General features: G+C 35.9%; 2 protein-coding genes across 6 annotated transcripts in view; one reads left to right on the top strand and one right to left on the bottom strand.

The window, feature by feature from the left end:
* The window catches only part of LOC106160953 (26S proteasome non-ATPase regulatory subunit 1), a 142805-nt gene that overhangs the window by 45520 nt on the left and 73516 nt on the right, over window positions 1–23769 (bottom strand). The gene's annotated exons all lie outside the window — the stretch shown is intronic.
* The window catches only part of LOC106178670 (D(2) dopamine receptor A), a 68755-nt gene that overhangs the window by 37997 nt on the left and 6989 nt on the right, over window positions 1–23769 (top strand). The window contains exon 1 of one of the 5 annotated variants that reach the window (XM_086997297.1): window positions 15673–16121. The exons of 3 other annotated variants lie outside the window; for them this stretch is intronic. The gene's annotated coding sequence lies outside the window, so the exon portion shown is untranslated. Of the gene's footprint in view, window positions 1–15672; window positions 16697–23769 lie in introns of those variants that run through there. One more of the 5 variants, XM_013561956.2, reaches the window with a different exon arrangement.

Below are 23769 nucleotides of genomic sequence, written 5' to 3'. Positions count from 1 at the left end.
TTGCAAATGTCAACCGTTCTTAATTATACTGGCTGTAAGGCAATGATTTTTTGACTATCACATCTAGTTCTGTAGATGTCCATCTGGAAAAAGAATTAGAAAAAAAGAAAAAGGAAAAAAAAAACCCACAGCTTGGATAATGTATCTTAGTAGATAGCCTATCAAAGCAAAACACCCTGACTGTCTGACATAGTGTTTCCAGGTAAATATATCTAAATGTACAGCTTGAATTATATGGTCTATCAAACTAAATGTTCCACTTGTCTGCAGGAGAGAGCTGTAGGAAAGGCTAGGGGCGCATTCCCATAGATTTTAGATCGATCTATCCCCGCGGAGAGTCTCACTAGATTACTGTCAGATAATCCGGCTTAAATGTCCGTCCCGCGTACTACAAGCTGTAAGGGGGTAATTAATTTTCGTGCCCGCTCGGCTGACAGCTATTTAGCGTGAACCCCCAGGGAGTTAGGTCGATCTAAAGTAGATCAATCTAATCTATGGGAATGGGGTCTAAGTCCTGTGATAGTTTGTCAATCACAGAGGTCTTGTATATTATCTGGTGTTATTGCTGCCTGTAAGGATTTTATATAGGAAATACATCTAATACAAAATTCAGGGTCTGACATTTGAACTCACATCCATCATGGCTATAATAGGGTCCAGTAGGTCAGATAGGTGAAATTTACACCAAAAAACACCTAGGTTTCTTTAAAGGTCAACTTAGGTCAACTGATTTATTTTCTTAAATTGTCATATAGAATTATTACTCTTCGTGGGTCTGCCATTTGAACTCATACATTTTTCGCGGCTCATGGGCCAGAATTAGGGTTCACTGGCCGGAGTCAAAGCAGTCAAACTTGGGGGCCAATTGTGGCTTAATGTCTTCACAGGTCAACTGATTTCATTTCTTGTCCTTGAAAATATTTTTCTTGTGCCAGAATTCCAGTCCCATGGGTTAAACCGTGGGTATGTTGCTGTGTTTGGACAAAACAGTCCTGACTTTGTTCACACTTCACTTAATCACATTCAAGTCTATTTAAAATGTCAATAATACAAGGCTCTTGTAAAAACTAGAGGAGTTAGCCAGGACGTTAAATTGTAGCACAATACCTGTGAAGTATTTGTATTGTAACCTTTTGATAATACACAGCTTATTTGGTCCCAATATAGCACGATTCTCAACAATGGTTACATCATTGTTGTATTTACTTAGTCATTGTGGCTGATGTTGTGACTAGAATATACCAATCGGGCCTCAGAGATGGCAGTGTAAAATTTCCTGTGAATTTCAACTAAACTCCAGACGTTATAAAAACACGCCAGTACAGCCCTAATGATGATTTTTCATATTTGTTCAGTCATTGCAGGCAAGGACACAATAAATGACGTACACCTTTGTAAGCAGGAGATGTCAGTATTTATTTCACCTGGAACTGTATGTAAATCACCCCTATCCAGAAACACACACATTTCTTCTGTGCAGGTGAACTTGTAGTCACCAAAACACAAAGACAACAGAGAATGACATTGGTCAGACGCTCAAGGACTCACTGACCATTAGCTGTAACATTAATCAAGCATCACACCTGGCTGGACTGGCTGGACAGGTGCCCCATCCCTGACCAGTGTCCAACTGGGCTGTTGTGGTAAAGTTAAAAAAAAATAGGCCTTTCACAATGCAATTAATGGTACCAGACCAGAGCAAAGTAGGGCCACGCCAAGGTATCTCTTTAATGCTGTCACTAATTGGTAATCAACTTTTTTCACACCTAATACAGGAATGAGTCTGTCATTTAGTGAAAAAGTCAGAAATATTTCATGGGATCCAGAGGGCTGCCTAGGCCAATGATATTTTTGACTCCAAAAAAGTCGGAAATCTGTTAATTATTGGAAAAATCTTATCCCTGCTAATGTCAGGAATTATAGAACAAGATAATATATAGTTCAATTCATTGATTTAATTCTTTCTAATTTATTTTTAATTTTTGTAAAGTCAGCAAACATAAAACTTATTGGCTGAGACACACTCTCTCTGATGAGCCTGGCTGGTGTAGACAATAGTTATCTGCAGTCTGGAATCAATAATTCAGCATTTTGCAGTATTTTCCAGAAAAAAAATAACAGGGAAGTAAATTAGAAAAAAGAACACAATCTATTTTCCTGTCAAGTGTTACACAATCAGTTTGAATGTTTTAACCTAACACTGAGAGGACCTTTGGCAAGTATCATAGGATGTTCTTCATTTTATCTGTGTTCAAGATTTACCTGAGAGTACAACCATCAGCCTGCGCTGCATCTTAGTAAATAATTTCATACCAAATCATCTACAAAATTACAGACTTTATGATCCAGGTTATATTGCAGAAAGATGGAATAGATGGAGATATCATATTAAGTGAGGAGTTGTATGACCCCATTGATCCTGATGTGTTACTTGATCTTATCAAAGCAATGAAGGGAATCTAAGGTAAGGGGTACGGATCATTGAAGTTTGGGTTGAACTGTGGGAGGTTGTCCATAAACCATGATGGCTAGTCTGGCTGCTCAAGGAACACAATGTGTGTTAGACCTTGCTATATGCAAAAATCAATGAAGAAAAAAAAAAAAAGATTGAAATAAAATGAAAAAAGTGAAAATTTCAAAATTTCTCTTTAACATCAAGGAATTGCATTTCCAAAACTACTGTGAAAAATACCATCTACAAACTCATTACATTCACATTCCAAATTTACCATCATAAGTGAAATTCATCAGGCTCTATTTTTTTGACAAGCCTGACTTTGGATACCTTTCAGCAAAGCACAAGGTTCAGAAATTAACTTTGGCCATAAGCAACTTTTGTTTCTATGGACAATCTTTAATTGCCATGTGCTTTTTCAAAGGGATAATAACCATGGTTCTATTTTTTTCACTTGGCTAGAGTACTGGGAGGAGGGGGTGGAAGAGGGGGAAGGGGGTGCAGGTGCCGGTGGGGGAGGGGGCATATTTGGGGGTACATGTCTCAGTTATCAATACTAATCACAAACAGTTTGCTGCAAAGTGACCATCCATCCTTGGTCATCGACCATCCTTGGTCATTGTCCATCCTTGGTGGATGACGTCTATCTGTTATCATTCACTGTGCCAGCCACTTTAATGGTCTTCATGGCTGGCTTCAAGTTGACAATAATTAGGTATTGATTAGGTTAAAAGGCATACCTGGCACTACACAGTTAACACACTATGACCGGGAGTTCACCATGGACATTTTCTGTGACCAGTGAAGTTTAAACGCTTAGATTAACAGGGGTCAATAACTTTGATTTACATAAAATGAGTTGTAGGAGGAAAACCACAGTCATTTTCCCAGTAATGTGTAACATTTTATTTACTAGAGAGATTGGTACAACTGTTCTTGTATCTTTTAACTCATGTAGTTTGTTTCTATCTGAGTAAGCAACTTGGGAGGCACACAGCCGATTACTTCACATTCTTTATTAAATAATACCTATTGCAAATAGGTGAAATGCAGAAACTTGAGAAAGAAACTTGAGAACCTGTGAGAATTTAAATCTTTTTTGTCCAAACTTTCACCTCACCAGTTTTGCACGCTGAAAACCATCAGGCGATGTTTATGTCCCTTAAAATGAGTACAAAATTGCCGAACTGTAAGTCTGGCCCTGCAATTACATTTTACACTTTTTAAACAAATACTAAAAATAACCGCACTGGCTGGCTTCCAGACACCCCGAAGATCAACAAGATGGAAATAATACATTTTAACAAATAACCACCAACAAAACATAAAGTAAACACTAACTGTGCTTATTTCTGGCCACTAGAGATGTAAATGACAGAAACAATGAATGTCAAATTTAGATAAGTTTATTTTCCAAGCAAGGGCTTTAACAGAAAGACAGTAGTAAAATATTATTACAGTTCTTTGTATTGATGGTGTTGCACAGAGATTATTTCTATCGAAATCCTGACAGAGATTTAATGATGCTCTTTCTGATAAAAAAAAAAGAAAATGAAAAAAAAAAATTATAAGCAAGGATCAACAAAAATCATAAAACCTAATGTCTACTATCATTATATCAAGAAAATATACACTATATCTAAATGAATCTGGAATCAGACCTTAAATGTACTTAAAACACACACTGCTTTTTGTAACAGATTAAAAGACGTGATTTCTTCTGAGATCAACATAGGTATCTGCATCTTTTCTACCTCTAACTACAAAAAACAATCCATTTGCCCTTTAAATAGTCAACAGACTAAACCACAAAGCACTACATTCACAGGGCTATTAGAAGAAAGATTGATTGTTCTTATCACTGGATTGTCATTTATGTAGAATTGAAGGGGGAGGGGGGGTCTCATACTAGCTGTCAGTTATAGGTCCATCTTTGGCTTCATTCAGATGCAATGTCTATTTTCTAAATTCTATTTTCTATTCGCGGTATGTCTTATGATCACAGTCTGTGCCCTGAATATCCCGCCGCGTAATTACTAGCAGCGCGAGCCAGTTACTTACAGTAACTTATAGTAACTGGCTCGCGCTGCCAGTAATTATGCCGCGGGATATTCAGGGCACAGAGCGTGATCATAAGACATACCGAAAATAGAAAATAGAATTTAGAAAATAGACATTGCATGTGAACGAAGCCTTTAATTGTCAGATGTTAAGCCCTGCTGTTGAGTTTGAAGCTTGTGGTCATGCAAGCAATCAACTATAAATCACACTACTGCCATCTAATGAGATAAATGAATCAACATATTAAACAAAATACAGAAATAAGGGACCATTCCCAGACCCTATCGTACTAACTGTGGATCGATCCATCTGTAAATGAGAAGGGATTTCTCGCTAAATTGCAATCAACTTAGATGTCTGTCATGCCTAATGAAGCTGCTATGGGGTAATTAATTATCATTTAGTAGCTTCAGTAGGCGTGCCAGACATCTAAGCCACTTAAGCTGAAAGCAATTTAGCGAGAAACTTCTTGGAGATGGATCGATTCTGTTAGATTGATCCAGGTATGGGAACCCAGTCTAAGAAGGGCTGTTTACAGGGATTGGGCACATCACTTGGTTAGGTGCAGTGGGTTCAAACCACATGGTCAAGCCATTACAAACAGACTTAACTTGGTTACTGGCATGCCTTGGTCACTATTTACTGCCCATCGGTCACTAGAACCTTGTAGTACAAGAGGGCAATAAAAAGATGATAGATCTCTGCTTTAATGTGAAATGGCATACTTTGTAGCATGCTGAAGACTACAGTGTGTGAAGTCATACAGTGCATTGTAATATATCTCACTGTGTTCAACAGTAAGAGAGAATTATCTGTTAGTATTCTGCTGTATTTTCTCCTCCAAGTTCATTAGGGATATGATGCTAACTTTTTTTCACATATTTGTTAATGCCTTAAGAGGAGTTCTTATTTTCATTTTAGATAAACAGTTTTGATATATCTGATACAGAGAGGTAAAAAAGTTATGGTATGTTGTGGAATACCTGAGACATACATGAAGCAGCTTTGGTTTCTACATGGGTACATTCTGTAAGCTTCCACTAATAATACAAGGTAATTTAGAGTAGGGCCTTTGTGGTCAAGTATTTTTTTAAACTTATTAACTTTCTGAAATGAACAAATGAGAGAGCATGGGGCATTCAAGCATGACTCATATGTAGAATTTGTTTTACAGAATTAGATTGGTGAATTTAAAGAGATTTCTTTAGGGATTTGGATTTAGTCATAATGATGTAATATCGTTTCTGAGAAAAATATTTCTTTTTTTCCTTTAGATCTATGTTCTACATTATTAAGTGAATTCTACTAATCAAACCGACAGAAAAATATATGTTCAAAAGACTGCACTTTTATTGCCTCTGACGTCAGAAACATTATTTTCAATTCATCAGTGGTTTGTGTCCTACAAAAAAACAAACTCCCAAATTATATCACATTATTTTCAATTCACCAAGGTTTTGTATTGTACTTAAAAGAAACTCCCCAAGTGTATCACATTCAACACTTTAAACCAATAGTCTGTTCTCTCACTAACATATCCCAAATGAAAAAGACACATCTGTGTAATTCCCTGCTCGTTTTGGAGAGATTGTATATTGAAAACTATCAATACCTGTGGCAATTAGCTGTGCAGGACTGATCTAAAGTTAAGGAAAACTAATGATGATGATCTTCAATGCCTGATGACAAACACCATCAGAAAACATTGAATTGACCTCACTTCACACTGGGAACACAGTGACATTGGACTAGACTGTCTCAGACAGAATTGACATTCTCACATGATGTTATGTTGCATTCCAATGAGAGAGAGAGAGAGAGAGAGAGAGAGAGAGAGAGAGAGAGAGAGAGAGAGAGAGAGAGAGAGAGCCCTATACTAGCACTAGGCTAATTAGGTTGAACTCGTCATAAAAAAAATTAATGCTTAAAAACTAAAACTTAGAGGGCCCAGCTTGACTGAAAGGGCAACCTTAAACTCTGAGATAGTTCGTTCCAACTTGACAAGAAATACAACCAAGAAAATAACTTCTCCTGCCGTGTCTAAAGCTAAGTTCCAATTAACTCCACCATATCCATGTTGCTGCTGATGTAGATATCAGACACCAGTCTCGTGGGTATCAGACATCACAGTGTTATTGTCTGGTCATCACGTCTTCCACCTACGGCAACACTCAGGTAATTAATGGATGACAACAGACTGACGTAATCAATTACAACATTAATAGACCAATTACATGACTGAATAGAGGTGGTCTTCTGTTTCTGTGAGAGAATGGCAGGAAAAGCAAAGCGAATTTAGAGACAATCAGGAAATTAATTGCACAAGGCTGAGCTCTAATTAGAAGATAAAAGCCTGCTAGCCAGATGTTGTCCTACAACATTTCACTATGTTTATTATGGTACGGATTAGATATAAATTACAGGGGTACACACTCCCTGCCACTCATTTAGAGGTTAATCTGTCCTTCACCAGTTTTTTCCTAAGATTTATCACAAATCACAGCAATACAAAGACAAGTCAATAGAACAACCCATGTCCTTAATCAAAGCAGGTTATCATTAACACATTTTAAGGACAGTGGAATTATTGTTCTATCTAAGCCATTCACTTATTAAGAAAATGAGCAATGATGATAACCCTCATCAATTTCAATACAGCACAGGGCCTTAATGAATGAGAAGAGTAGGGGAATTCTTACCAGTAACAGATGTCTTGGCAAGGTCAACAAGATTCTTGGAAATAGATAGATGTGCATTATTTGACAAGGAGTAGATATTGAGGTCAATCTATTGGATGTTGGGATGGGGCTTTCTGTACTTCACCAATACATTACTATCTCAATCAAATGCATAGTCCATAAAACAGCATCTCCCAGACTTGGCAGAGTACAGGAATAAAGGGAGAAGCCAATATTCAGTCATGAGCCTAGGTTAAAAAAAAAAATAAATAAAATAATGTACATTTTATCATGGGACCCAACACCTAACTGGCTGGGGGTCTGGGGGCTGCCTTAGAATTGAATTTAAAAGCGTGGAAATCCACGTTTTCATGGAAAAAGCTCATGTCTGAATACTGGGCCAATGTGCACATCTGAACTTTTTTCCGTCCATCAATAGCCATTTCACTGACTGAATGTATTCCCCATTACATGGTGGTTTAATGATGTTGCCTCAGGGACATACAGCCTTTGATGTCAGGATGGTCTGAGAGGATCTCTACTTTTCTGTTTAATGAACAATCATAACCTGCTTCACTTAACTTTCCTAACCTACAGTTTCTGATTTGGCGCCCAGGAAATCTACTCCAGGAACCATTGTGGACATGATTGCTATCAGTAAACTCAAGTTGAATTTTTATTATTTATGAATTTCAGAACAGAAAGTTCAGAACATTATATCAACATCAAACTTTATTCCATCTCTAATAAATGTCTACAATTTTTTAAAATAGATTTGAGCAAACCTTTCAATTATACAAACTGACCTTTTGTTTAGATTTCTTAAATACTTAATTATAAACACTTTTGGGAAATCAGCTGGATTCATTACCATTTTATGCTTAGTGTGAAGAGGAAATATCCTTAAATTAATTAAACGTTAGAAAAAAATGATGTCGAAATTGGTAGGTAATTGCCATATAGCTGGAACATTCTAGAATTGGGCCAGAAAGGGTGTGAAGACCTCATTTTCAGCTTTTATGACTCTTCAGCACATTCCTGGTGTAAATTAATAACAAGACTATGAAGGATTTATTGACAAATTACGTAGCTTGTCCCTATGGCTTCACACCAGTTCTCTCATGTGTGGGCTGCTTTATTGAGTGAAGATGATGCCAGAACATATTTCTGATATCCATATATTTCCCTTGTCATAGTCAGATTACAGCCTTCAGAATGTCATGTTAGACAAAGGTTATGTGTTCTGAGGACAATTACAAGGTGAAGATATACCTGGGGGATCCTCTCAGGGATCTTCATATCATATTTGTTACACAGACCAGTGCTCGTTTCCAAGTATCAAGCCATTGAAAAACGTCTTCTATTTGTAATATCACCATCATGCTATAAGAAGATCTGAACAGAAGAACTTTGAAAGCTGACCCAGTTGACTTCCAGAAAACAGAAAACTTATTTTTGATGTATAACATAAATATCGGGACAATTTAAAGAAAAAAAGTTTTTCTAGACAAACACCTACAGTTATTCTTGGCTACACACGGTGGCAAACAAAAAAGAAAAAAATGTTCTTTATATTGCCAAGCTTGATCAAATAAACAGTATCAAATTCAAACCTTTATTTCAACAGAATTTTTAAGGGTCACATTCTTTGAAAGCACTCCAAGCCCCTATTCAACAACACAGTAATCACCTCACTGCCGAAAGAACACACATGCATTGCCTGCCTTACACTCTGAGAAAGAAAGTGCATCATGAATTTTTATCAATTCAAAAAAATTAAATTATGTTTCAAATGAAATTTCATGCAAATGTGCAAAGTAAAAACTCCCATTTACAAAAGGTATACCGTTAGGAACCCATTTAACACCAAGAAACTCTGAAAGCAGCACATTTTTTATAACCTTTAAAGAAGTACTGAAAGTCCTAATCTTTTTTTCAAAAAGTATTGATTAGAACTCACAGAAAGTGACCATTTCTTTACAAACACTATATGGTAATATATAGCCCAAAATCTAATTAGTCGAAGGATTGCCTTATTTGAACTTGCATCTTTCACCTTTTTTATAAAAACCTAAACAAGAGAAAATGCCAGAAACCCACTTGATACTGCAAACCACTTATTCAAATGTGTATCCTACTGCCTTCTGGATACAAAACTGCTCTTAGACCCCATTCAGAATAGGGGACTAACTAGTTCGAGGGTCAATATGGTGACCTCCTACAAAGCTTGCCATGTAATCCGCTAATAGACACTGAAAAGATATCCTGTGGGGAAGTATTCAAGTGGGTCGGCCATATTTGACCCTTGGACTAGTTAGTCCACTGTTCTGAATGGGGCCTTAGAAATTAAACCAGAATCAGCTCTAGCTTTCTCTGAGAATCCAATCATTGTGAAATAATGGCTCTCAAGTACTCACATTCCCTGGGGACACAAAGCTTGGCCTTAAATGTCTCATTACAATCTATTCCATGGCCTCGATTACTGCTTTCTTAAGCAGTTGTTTAGAAACTACAGGGCAGTGATTATAGTAGGACTTATTAAGGTCAACAAACACTCTGGGACATGAGCTGAGCTAACCGGATTTAACTGTTAAAAGCTCAGCAAGTTCTCTTTGTCTATGGTGACTTTCTTGTCTTTTGTTTTCCAAAGAAAAAAAAACAAGTTGGACTTGATCTCCTGTAGGCTTAACCAAGAAGCTGTTAGTTTGATTCTCATCAGTCTATTAGCTCAGCTCACAGCACTTAGTGTGCACTGGCCATTTTCTGAGAAGCAACTAACTGCCATTCAAAGAGAGCCTGCAGTTAAGACACGGCCTCAGAAATCAATACATATTTCTCAAATAGATTTTAAACTGTAAAAGAACACCCCTGTCAATAGCAACTGATAAATCTTTTGGATTACTTGGTCTTGATATAAATGTGAGTCAAGTGCAGATGGTACAAAGGTATACATCAGTGCTTCCACCCATAGCAACATATTTTCAGCCTGCTACACTTTTTATCCCATAAATAAATAAATAAATAAATAAATAAATAAATAAATAAATAAATAAAATAAGAGTACAATAAGCCATATTGATAACAGGGTACTGATGTTGACTGGTTAAAAAATTGTTCCAGTTCCCACACAAAAGCCATCAAAGCATCATACATTAAGTGACTGCGTTTATAATATCAAAACTATACAAATAAATTAATAAGTGTGTAGTTGGTCTGAATGCAAAAGAAATAAGTAGTATTTCTTTCTGTTGAATTTACCCCCCCCCCTCCCTCCCTCCCCTTGCCTCTCCACAAACTGCTTCCACCCTGGGTTCAATAGAGTTCATATTCATTCATCAATTTCTAATCATCTCTTCATTTCTAACAAGCCAATTGAAATCAACTAAGCATGCTACAATGGTTCTCCTACCTAAGTATCCCTTCCCAGTAGTCATATGACGTGTATCATGTCTTTCTGCTATCAATCATGTTCCCAGGGAAATAAGAGAAACTCCCGTGTTTACTCGCGGCCTTTTTTTTAAGTATTGCTTTACATATATTGTCAGGGACTTTGCCATGGCGCCAACCTTCATGGTTTTCTATAACTTTTGTAAAAAATATTTGATCCCTCCCTAAAGAAGGTTATTTTATTGAGGCAATTTCTAATTTCTTATTAATATCGTTTTCTTTGCAATTGTTTTGATAATATGTTAATTACTCAATCTTTTCAATGGGGGAATATGAATTTTACAGATACAGCAACTGTATTTTTAAGTCATGATTTCTTAAAATTACAACACTTCTATTGAGTGGTATCAACAAAAATATAGGCAGGCTACTCTATAGTTCTATTTTATACAGTAAAAGAACCACTTGTGCAATAAAGAAATATAATTTTTGTGATCCTAAAATTATGTATCTGAAAATTTGATAATTTATGCCCATTGAAAAGACTGAGTAATTACCATTTCCTTTTGTTTTCCAAGCACCTTGTTGTCTTAATTTTTTATAACAGAGCACTTGGTAATCTTTATTCCATTCACTTTTGGCTCCCTATTAGATTAGTTGGTAGCTCTAAGTTTTTCAAATTTAAAGCATTTTGCGAAAATGTTTTCACAAATTTCTAGACATTCCTTTTTGCTTTGCAGCCAGAACAAGAAGTATGCTGCCCACATCTCTCTCACTTAAATTCCTTCTTTCTGTATGGCTAACACCTTTCCCACAAACAAATATTCCAAAAAGGTTTCCCAAGAGTAAAACAATTCCCAGAAAAGCTAAGAATTGCTATTTTTCTGATTAGAGAAAACCATCAATGATATACTTCTTTTTCACCATTAGGTTATTTAAGGAACCTCAGCTCATTAAAAAACAGAAGGAAACCTAATTTGCAAAATGAAATTATCCCATTACTGAAATTGGAACTAATTTCAAGCACAAAAAAAAAGAGAGACAGACCCCTACATTTATTTTTTACAGTTAACCTTCAAGATTACATAACTATATGTCAAAATTGTATGGTACAAAAAAATCTATCGGTTATCTATAGATTAACTCCAGTTCAGTTCCCAGTCCTCTCATAGGAACCATTCCTAGATCCTATCATACTAACTGTGAATTGATCTATCTCTGAGGGGATTCTTGCTAAATTGCAATCAACTTAAGTGGCTTAGATATTTGTCACGCCCACTGAAGCTGCTAGGGGGCAATTAATTATCGTTAAGCAGCTGCAGTAGGCACGCCAAACATCAAAGTGGCTTAAGTTGAAAGTGATTTTGGGTGAAACCCCTAGGAGATGGATCAATCCTGTTAGATTGCTCTAGGTATGGGAATGGGGTCATAGTAAAGGAGTCGAGTTCCAGCAATTTTGGCTGAATTACAATATGCACTGCCTGAACCTCAAAACATAATCACCCCATCACATCAAGCTTTTAGACAGCACTATACTGCACTGTTTTCAATGTGAAATATAAGCAAATGTATTTAACATACTCATCCGATCTTGATTAACACTTACACATTCTATTAGTTCTACCTGAAATGGATAAAAAATGAAAGAGTACTGACAACGATATAATTTTAAGCAAATGCATGCCACTGTAATATGGACTGCACTGAAGACAATCAGTTCTGGAAATGCTCAGGTTTATTCTTCACGGACGTGTTGTAGCCAATGGAAGGTACTCTTGAAATCAATGGGATAGACAAACCCATAGAGTAACAGAAAAAAATGAATGGTAATATTTCACAACAAGTAGTGTTGGCAAACCTGCCACACTAACAAATACCAAATGTTCACTTTGAAAATACTCAGGATAAAACACAAGACTTTACCAGGAAGCTATTTCTGGCAGTCCACTGTTCACAATGTTCTGTTTGCCACTTATTACAGCATGATGACACAAGAGGCAGTCAGCCATCGGGGCTATCTATTCGATCAACAGATAAAAGGAAGCCTGAGACTCTAAGTTTTCCACGTACCTTGGCAATAATTGTGAATGAAAGGAGAAAGTTCTTCAATTATTTTTTTTTCTTTTAAGGTGCACCAAAGGAGAAAACTCATCAGCTACTAAGCTACATGCCAAGAACAAAAAACTTTAGATCAATCCAGTTGTATACAATCTAATTATTTTATGATTCAATACAGGAATTATGCATTTTCACAATCTAAATATAAATTTTAAATGAAATTGCCTTTTACTAATTTTTTCCCAAAAATATTTAATTTTTTCTTTCAAAAATATACTCTCGTTTTTTACATTTATTATCAGTAATATCCATAGCTTGGTTTTGAGGTTGGACAGGTATCTTAAAGACACACAAGCCAGTGAATATTTTATCAGGAGTAAGTTTACTAGCAATCACATTCAAGGGGAAACCAGAGAGAAAAACATATAACAGCAATCTGAAAAGAAAATACCAGATATAACCAACAACTTCAAACCTGATTTAAAACACCAAGTTGTTTCAGCAAGCTTACTACTGCAGAAAAATAGACCCCCGAGCTACTGGCTCACCTGTCTCCGCACTGATAACCTACCCAGCTCTTCACTAGAAAAATAGGAGGAAACTAGAAGGTCATTTTTTCCCCTCAAATACCAAAAGATAAGAAAACCTGGACATAATTAAAAGAAATTAGGCAGTGCTGTAGGCCAAAAAACTAAGTGCGTTAAAAAATAAGATCCAAATATCTTGGGCCACCTGTAGCCTTCTCCAAAGCAGACAGATCGCCTGCTCATCTTTTAACTAACCAATTTCCTCTGCAAACAAAGCGGACTCTTCTCACATCGTGAGATAGCAGAGTTCTCATATCACATGAACAAAAGGACAGCTGTTTCCCAGAGTTGCCCCAGTAAGGCAAACTCGAGACCAAAGATGTTTCTTCCTGGAACTAATTAAATTCTGAGGGGCTCTTAGAAATGTGGGACGTAAAAAAGTTGTTGCACCTGAACGTGTTGTTATCAAGATAGGTCATCGCTGATAGATTGGCCTTGGAGGATGAATGACCTCAAAGAGTTTTGGTTTGTGATCTTACTATTTAGTACATAAATTCAATGTTTGATTCCCAAAAATTCCTTGGTCCAGTGCATTTCTTTGAATTTTGACCCAATCTAAGATGTTTTCAACAGGTGATATTTTACTCTGCCTATAGCAAGTTGAAGTATTTGTAGGCATTTTCATAATATTATAATGTATACAATCTGGGGTTTGTTCTGAATATTTTTCAGAAGAACAAATTAACCTTAATAACTCTATTTTGAGCTTTGTAAAAAATAATCCACAATACCAACAACAAACTTACTGCATATATGAGAGGTATTAAAAAGACCTGAAACACTTTCCGCATTCATAGATAACATACAGACCACATTTTCACACACTTATACCAACATTCATTCAATTTCTTTTTTCTTTCTGGCTAGGGTGAAGCATTGCACCAATTAAATCTCAAGTATAAAAACTGAGAAATGCTATTTTTTTCTGTTTTCCTAGCAATTAGATGTGTGTTGAGCTGGCACTCTACTTCTAGTTTACTTTACAATGAAGAGTACATTCAGTTGGCCGTGTGGTTCAGGGTTCTTACTGAGGTCACAGATAAAAAAGGTGCTAAAATCTACAACTGCCTCACAGGTGTGGTAAGGCGAGGGCAACACACTGCTAAGATAATGAGGATGTTCAGTTCTCTTTATTACTTAACTCAATTATTGTGCAGTCTGCCCATCATGTTTTGAACTACCTTCAAACAATGTGTAAAAAAAAACACTTGAATTATGTTAATATTTAATTTGTACTAATTATCATTCAGAATAGATGATCGGAGTACTAACTGATCTGCCAACTAAATATGGCCGACCACATTTCAAAAGCGATACTGCTAATTCCATGATGGTCTCTCACCTCCAAATGTGCCATTGCTGCAGGGGCCTAGCAATTAAACCTCGGAGCCGAGATTTAATCAGTGTAATGGCACTTGCAGAGGCAGGGAGACCATTGGGAATCAGCAGCATCACTTTTGAAGTGTGGTCGGCCATATTTAGTCTGTGGATCAGTTAGTACTCGGATCATCTATTCTGAATGGCCACTTTAAGGTATCACTTTCATTAACTGATCTGTGTCAGATAATGTCTCCAATGCAGAGTATATAACACTGTATGATAAGTCACAGGTTACTTTCTGAAGAACACCCATCCTGTGCTGTACTTTGTTCTACTTACGTCACAATTCACAGCACCAACTAATTGCTCTCTATAAAATATTCAGTATTGTGATACAGTACTAGCAAAACAGGAAAACAATACTTTTAAACATAAAAGACAATTGTTTTAGATATATATTTTAATCCTAACTTTTAGAAAAAAGTATTTTGCATGTACAATATAACACATCAGTAAATATAACTTCTCAATGATTTTATATCACCAACACTGCTGGGGGGGGGGGGGGGGGGGGGGACACATGAAAGCCATGATATGTACCATCTTAGCATGTCTATTACTACCATATGCTCTTTCATCTGCTAAAACACAAAAACAATTAAAAATTAATTCAATGAGAACTGCTCTTCCCTTTAGCAATATATATATACAAACTATGCTGCCATATCAATTCTATATGAACACAGAATGAAAGTCGGAGAACATGAGAGGAAAGTTTCCAGTCGAGAGAAATACTTCGTCTAAACAATTTGGTATCTTGTATTGTACATATGTTATGGTTATTCATGGTCAGTCTTAAAGACACTATGAAATGAAGATTAAGATATTTAAACAGGGTTGTTCGCATATATAAGATTACAAGAAAATTACCAATGATTGCATGTTTCAAGATGACTGTAATCATTGATTCATAACTACCTGAGATTTTGTGGAAAATTACCTGTAATGACATCAATCATGCATACTGTTAGTAGGCTCACATGAAAGGAGCAAAGGCTTTGAATTTAAACATTGAACACTGAAAGAACGGTGACTTGGGCTAGCAACAGTGTCATATATATATATATATATACCAAGAACTCATGAAAATTATAGGAGGAAACTTATATAATACAATAGGCAGATAACTTGTCCTTGTTGTTGTGAAGTCAGGGAAGTCAACTGAAGGTTATTGAGAGATTATTTTTATGTGTAATCAAATGGTAAATCGAGTCCATGATTGGTACTATATTTGACTTCACTGAGAGCACCTCATCTTCATATACCAGCCAGTGTTGCTAGCAGAGCTTAGAGTACAGGTGGCAGTACTGTGTTCACATAGCAGTACAACACAAGGCAGCCAGGACCTGGTCTTAACTGTCAGTACAGCCCACCAACAACCCTAGCAGGCGGTTAACGTTCAGCAGATCAATGAAAAGGTGTCTATTACCTTCCAGTTGTACTTGGACATGCTGCACATTAGTAAAGTGGTTTCTCTTATCGACCAATCACAGTAAGGAGAGTGTCTATAGACAGGTGCGTGGTAATGTGGTTTTTGTATCAATCAGTGGTAATTTTCGTATTCTTAGTGCCCAGCGTTTGCTGTGAAGCAGGCAAACCTAGCAAGAACTGCCTGGAAAGCTGATCACTTAGAAACTCAGCACGGATTTCCATTCTTCACCAGTAAGGAACCACTGATTTATATTAATAAGAAAACCAAAGGATATTTGCAGCTGTTATTTTCTTAATCCTAAAGTAGTGATTCTCACAATATTTATGGGACATTTGAATGTTTAGTGGAATTTATTATTCGAGGACCTACCACAATTCACTATGGTGGACCCACCAGTTTGGCCAACAGGTACCATGATTGGCCAATGGGTACCATGAGTGGACAAAAAAACTAGCCTTTGGCAGCATCATTTAGTATCCTAGGAGTGCTTTTTTCAAAGACTTAACAGACTGATTTGTCAATTCTGTAAGCTGAATCAGAAAAAAAAGGACTAAACAACACCTGAAGTGGTCTAAATTTGTTGAATTGGATGATTAGCGCCACTTTGTGAGCGGTAGCTCAGGGACCAAACTTTTTCAAACTTCACTCAAAATAACAGGTAAGATATCCCAGATCCAAATAGCTAAAACTGTTATAAACCAATTGCTATATATTGGCCATCTAACTTACATTGCACAGTACGACAGATAAAGCAGCAGTGGTCTCAGAAGTCTAGAAATTCACAAGAGGAAGCTAAAACCTTGACATAATTAATTGATTTACCTTACCAAGTTCTAACCACCACCTGTGCAGCAGATGCACTATTGAATATATGTCTAGACATTTTTTATATGTTATAAATTCATTTATTTACAATTTTTACTTATCGAAAAGTAACAGATGAGAAATGATCAAACACCAAATTTAACGTCCACATGGATTTCTTGAAAATCTTCCAGAGGGTATCTAAACCTTCATGTTGTCACATGACAAAGGAAATATAATAAATCAGAAGTGTTTCCAATAACTTGATGTATCTATGGGCACAAAAAGACAGAGTGGATTTTATTAATAGTAGAAATAGAAATACCACAGTGGGTAGAGGCACTAGTTTCATGTAGTCTTAAAGGGCAACTCCATGGGATTGACCTGCCAAAATGAATTTACCTGGGGAGATGAACAATATTCTTACACTCAGGAATCATTTACCTACCCCTAGCTGCACTTGGATTCAACCTTTAATTAAATTTATAAAGACTGATATAGTTTTAAATAACTGGCCAGTCATTATATCCAGCGACCATCTTCCTAAATTCTGATGGAAAAAGCAACATCAGGTGCAACCCAGAAAAATATTTTAGGGGTAAAATTCTCTCTAAAGTTTTATAAGAAGCTGTGGATGGTAAAAATAAGCATTTAGGGGATTACAAACCCATGATGTACTTTGAATACAGGCAGGTAAAAACTATTTGGTTCCAAGTGCTATGTGCAATGTGATTAAACTTACTTAGTTTATACTTAGTTTATACTTTAGTTACTGTATAAGAAAACAAGGTAGTCAGGCAAGTTACTGGCACAAAATGATGTTGATCACACTTTTCTCTTAACAAATGGATTCTTCATTTACACAATAACACACTATGTAAGAAGAGGTGTCTAAGGAATTCTTATTTAATATCCAGGGTTCTAAACATCTAAATCAACTTAACAGAGTATTGCATTTTGCTTTAGTTAAGGTTCAGTCGACAGAAGGAGCAATTTTATGGTTGAGTATAAATATCACAGCAGTAGCACTCATTAGGGAAAGGTTCACCATAATAAACTCTGCACTGTAATACATAGATTTTATTTCTTGCAGGTGTTTTTAGTAATTACCTCCCTAAATATTACGAACTATTCACCTTAACAACTTAGAACATGGCCTCACTAATCTTACTGGTGTGAGTGCTGGGGTTTTAAGGTTGGAATCTCAAGAGGACATATTTCACAAAAATATCAAGCCCAAAAGTTTGTCTTAACCTTTAGTGTGGAACTTTCAGACCACATTTTGGCCCATTTTAATTCAGTGTAAATGCACAATAGCCTGATGTAATAGAGACAAAAAATTTAGACCAAATTTCAGTCTAACATTCTTTTGTGAAGCTGACCTTTCTATTCTCACAAGACGTGTTGCAATCAGGAGTGATGCCAAGCAAGCCTTGTAAAGCTGGTGAAGTAACCAATTTATCCCTCTACATCAGCCATTCTTACAAATGTGAACAACCCTGTTAACATACCATCTCAAACTTCCTATTTGGGGTTTAAAAAACATGATCAAAAAATATAATTTCCTCACAAGATGATGAGACATCACAGAATCCACTGGTATTATGTTTCATTTTTTAAATGCCATAAAACTTACATCTTGTAAATATGAAGTTGAATCAGGGAATCCCACTTATTCATAAAAAATTCTTCTGACGTCTTAGTATGTATTCTAAAAATACCTTTCAAATTTCTATTTATTTAAAAATCAGTATTTCAAAACCATCAGTGTACAAAGGCCACTGGTTCTCATACCTTATGCCACTTGTAGGTGTCTGGCAGTGTAGTCAGAAGATGAACAAGAAAACACATACTTTGCCAGTCAAGCACCCACACAAAGGTTGTTCTAGTTTTCCTTGTAGACACCAAACACCTTGTTGACATCCAGCAGGTTGTGAATTATGCATTAATTATGAATATTTATCAATCATCTATGCACAAACCAGCTATCCACTGCCATCAACCACAGAAACAGTGAAATGTACCTTGAGCCAATTCACAGATAATTGTTAAAATTAGTTCTGTGTTACAAGTTAATGAAACCAAGAGAAAGACTTTTGCCTCCAGCTAATGAGAAAAATATTTATTATATAAACTAACAGGAAAATGATTTCTGATTTTTATAATAGCTAAATAAACTCTTATCTTTACAGTAACAAAAAAATAAATAAATAAAATAAATGAATAAATAAGTCAAACAGATCAACTTGCTCAAATAAGTACAGGACTTGGAAATATAGATAGTAGTAAGGATGACATAGAAAAAGGACAAAAAACAAATATCTTTATTGCAACTTGTTATTGATGCTTACATCATCAATCATCTGACAACATATATATTACATTCTGTCACAAAAGTACCATTAACAATAACAGGACTGTACATTAAAGTGACAAAAAACTGTGACTAAGTTATAATTTGTCAAACAACAAAATTCTCACTAAAAACAATTAAGTTATGAAGGTGAGTCTTATTACAAGAAATTCCATTGTTTTGTATCATATTCCCCTTTTTTTCATCATTTTTTATGTAAGAGCAATCAAGCATTTTAAAATCCAGAATCAAAAACGGCCATGCTTCCAGACCTTTTGATGTTATATGGTTGGCGTATACCAATATGTGCGCAATTTTTCCTTTAGACAAGTGTAAGCCTTCATTCTATCAAACATGCTAGATGTCATGATTTATGTGACCATGGCAGTATTACTATGTTGTCATGTTGATAAAACACACACAACACATAGATCACTGCAGTCAGGCATCAATTAAACTCTTCATATGAACTTCTTATCAATAATTAAAATGTCTGTTCAGTGAACACCATGTAATTTCATTTGGAATCTCTCTATCTGAAGCTGAATCCTATGCAATTTGATTATGAGAAGTAATAAGAGCATTATATCCAATATAAGCATGTTGCAATGTGGTTCAAACTTTGTTCCAACTTAGTTATGGACATTTTATCTAATTAAAGCATGTTACAATGAGGTTCAAACTCTGTTTAAACTCGGCCAAACCAAAAAGGGCTGCAAGGCTACAAATTCTTCACGTTGACAAAAAACAAATTATAATTATGAAAACAGACAGACAATAAGTTCAGTAGCTAAATATAAATTCATTGGGACAATTTGAAGCAATCCTATAGTTAATGATGTGAAATGGTTTACTTGTCAGGCAAAGATAACATAGCCTTTGTCATATGATGTACTACTCATCCCTTCTGAGTCACAGAGAAAAAGTTCTTCCTCATAACTGCACAATTATCTCATCCTCTAAAAACAGGTGACTAAATGCCCCATTTCTGACGTGCAGTACCGACTAAAGTTTAAGACCAATTCATATTTGCCATTATCCATAAGAAAATGGAAAATCTGAAACTTGTTTTGGACAACATACTACTCAATTAGCAATTAAACAGAACAGATCAAGAAATTCTTAATAGTTAACTAAAGATCTTATGTATTTTCAGGTGCAACAATCTAATATGTTGTCATGTATCAGTCCAGGGGCAATTGCCAATAACTTCCTGACTCTAGGAGGTATGATGTTCAGGCCCCCCCCCCCCCCCCCCCCTTTTCAAGACGTATCCCTCATTGAAAAAAACTTAATCACACCACATAGTAATATATTAGGAAAGTAATCTATGGTATGACAGTTGTGTTTCCTGTCCAGAAACAATCTTCAGTAATTTCCTATCCCTAGTATTTGTAACCTCTGCCTAGGAAGGGGGCTGTTTCCACTGGCCTTGGTTTGTTCTATGTGTTAGTGAACAGGATATATTAAAAAGTTCATCACATATTTTGATGAATTTTTTCAGGAAAAAAATATTAATTCTGGAGGACATGAAGTGATTACAATTTCATCCTAGTCCTGGTCTCATATAAATATATTTTATCTTGGTGGAGATCCAGTAGACTCTCTTGGTTCTCTCTAGTTTAAGGTGCGAGTTATCGCACATGAACTCGCTGGACTAAAAGTAACAAGTAGGTGTTTCAGAACAGTCCGCTGTTTCAGGAATGATATATATGGGTCCAAAATTGTACACGCACTTGCATGGGTGTGTGTGTGTGTGTGTGTGTGTGTGAAATTGAATACACATTGTGTAATGATTTATTTCTGTTGGTGTCATTGATTATTACAAATAGACAGATAAAAAACAAATGAAAGGTGAAATCAAAACTTACAAGAATAGGCCAGATGTTGAATAAATAAAAGTTTTCTTTCTTGTATCTTTCCTGCACAACCACATTTTTTTACTATTGATAAGGGTCTCTGCTAAGATTCTTTAAAATCTTGCTGACATTTTATCTGGTGAAAAAAAATGTTAAAGATGAAAGGAAAGAAACCAAAATCACCTTGAAATCCAATACCTTTAAGCCAAGTCATGAAAGATCAATATTTTCACAACTTCAATCAGTCTCCATGCCTGTTTTTTTCTTACGTAGAATCGATACAATTTACCTAAACTTGCAGAACAAATGTCTTCAATCAACTAACTCAGTTTCTTTTATTTAGACTTGATGGCTTGCATCATTCTTGACATTTACACAAAACTGCTGCATCTCTTAAAGCAAGTGTACTTTGTAATGCTGATACTCATCTGGAGTACTCAACTGAAGTTCTCGACAACTCAACCATTTACAGAGCCACATAAACCACTTCACAATATACAAATGGTTACTCTCCACAAGTTAAATTGAATAGCCATAAAATAAATCTCAAATGATTCCCAAGCTGTCAATTCAATTTAAAAAAAATCTTTTTTAATCAGTTTTGTTACTTAATGACTAATACATTCTATCAAGTTTGTAGGTAGAAGGTTATTCTGCCTTATGTCTCACAAATATTCCCTTACATCATTAAATCACTCTGCCTCCAGAAGCGCATGTGGTAATTGTTTATTACTAAATTTGAGCAAAAATTGATCAATTTGTCCCTCGTGCACAGTATTATTTACTGATGCATGTATGTGAGCAGGGAACGACAGGTTATGTTGCCAGATTTATTAGAGACACTATTATCTAAATTTTAGACCTTAAAGTACCCAATTTTGTGGTAGAAACACATTCAATAATGGTCTTTAATTTCCTATAATTGAATTAAGAGGAAATGTGCGAACAATACTCCATTCCTATAGATCTAATGAAATCCCAGTCAAAAAATAGACACATGAGTAGTTGACAGCAGACCCCTTGATGAAGTAGAAGGTAGAGACTTATTATTGATGACAAAAAAGGTGTACATCCTATTCTAGCTGTGATTAGTGTACATAAGAACACTGCATGGAAAAAATGAAAATTAAAATGCAGAAAGCTTCTCTGAAGATAATTAATATTTTTACACCATTTTTATACTAGAGACCAGGGTAATCTTCCCCAAGGAACAAATGTGTATTGTAGTTAAAAAATCACATTTACCTTGCAAAGATATCAATCTCTTCTCTAGGGATAATGTCTTGAAAAACTATCTAATAGATCAAGTGGAAGTATTCACAGGTAGTTCTATACAATATCAAGTGAAGCACTGGTGGCAGAATAAGCTTCTGAATACTCCTCATCGTGTCTCTTAAAACCAAGCAACAAAAGATCCAGAATCCAGATCTCTAGAAATATATCTTCATTTACTTCAGATGATCAGGTAGGAGTAAAGTTGAACGAAACCCTTTAACAGAGAAAAACAAATATTGTAGAGTACATCAGGCTGAGGAGAACAGAAATACAAGATACCCCAGCTTTCAATAAGAAATAGTTACATTGGTTACTGCATGCAAGAGGATATTGTCTTTGTTGCTATAAAATGTCAATGGCTCCAACTGAAGCTGTGTTCAGATAAGGAACATTTCAAAATGAAACTAAGTCACCAAGCTGCTAACTCCAGTGTTTCAGCAGACTATGTTTCATCTAGTCAGTTTACAAGGTTTACACTTACAGACATTAAGCCACTTAAGTTTATTGCAATTTAGCAAGAATCCCCTTGAAGATAGATCAATCCACAGTTGGTCTGGGAAAGATCCCTAAATCTCTGCTGTTTCAAATGGGTTAGTGGGCTGACAAGTACTTGGCTTAGGATGTCAAGTAGTGTGATTGCCAAAGCTGAAACAAATTATAGCTAAATACTTCAATGAATGCTTCTATAGAGTAACACTCCATTCCCACAGACACCATAGGTCCACGTGCATCCCATACACACCATAGGTCCAAGTGCATCCCATAGACACCATAGGTCCACATGCATCCCACAGACACCATAGGTCCAAGTGCATCCCATAGACACCATAGGTCCACATGCATCCCATAGACACCATAGGTCCATGTGCATCCCATAGACACCATAGGTCCATGTGCATCCCATAGACACCATAGGTCCATGTGCATCAACCCAAGTCTGCAAGGACTCTTGCTAAGTGCAATTAGATGAACTGAAGAACATACATCCTCTTGTTTCCAACTTACTTGTCTACTCACCAGCTTTTCCGTGTTCTTCTTAATGCCAGGAGGAGGCGTGTCCATCAGTTAAACTGACTGCACTCAGCGAGAGTCTCCAAGGAGTTGGGCGATTATAAGAATTATTTCTGTATATTCTTTTTATTTCCTCATGTTGAACATAATGTTTAAAAGTACAATTTAGATTTCAGGTAATTCATTAACCATACTTATTGCACAGTGCCTGGAAAATCAATAATTCCAATAAAAAAATAATTAGAATGTTTTTTTCATAAATATCTAAATATAATTTTTTAATAACAAGATATTATGTTACACAGTCATCAAATAATAACATATAAGTCATGATGAAAGCTTTCAAAAAGAGTGAACAATCATGTTGGTGACATGTATTCAGAAGGCATGCCACGTAATGGACTGGCACAAATGGTTTACGAACATTCT

Source organism: Lingula anatina, chromosome 10 (assembly GCF_051362555.1).
Source record: "Lingula anatina isolate TDL-2025a chromosome 10, LinAna3.0, whole genome shotgun sequence".
In the NCBI taxonomy this organism is placed as follows: domain Eukaryota; kingdom Metazoa; phylum Brachiopoda; class Lingulata; order Lingulida; family Lingulidae; genus Lingula; species Lingula anatina.
Note: the sequence above shows the minus strand (reverse complement) of the source record. Positions and strands in the feature narration are given on the sequence as shown.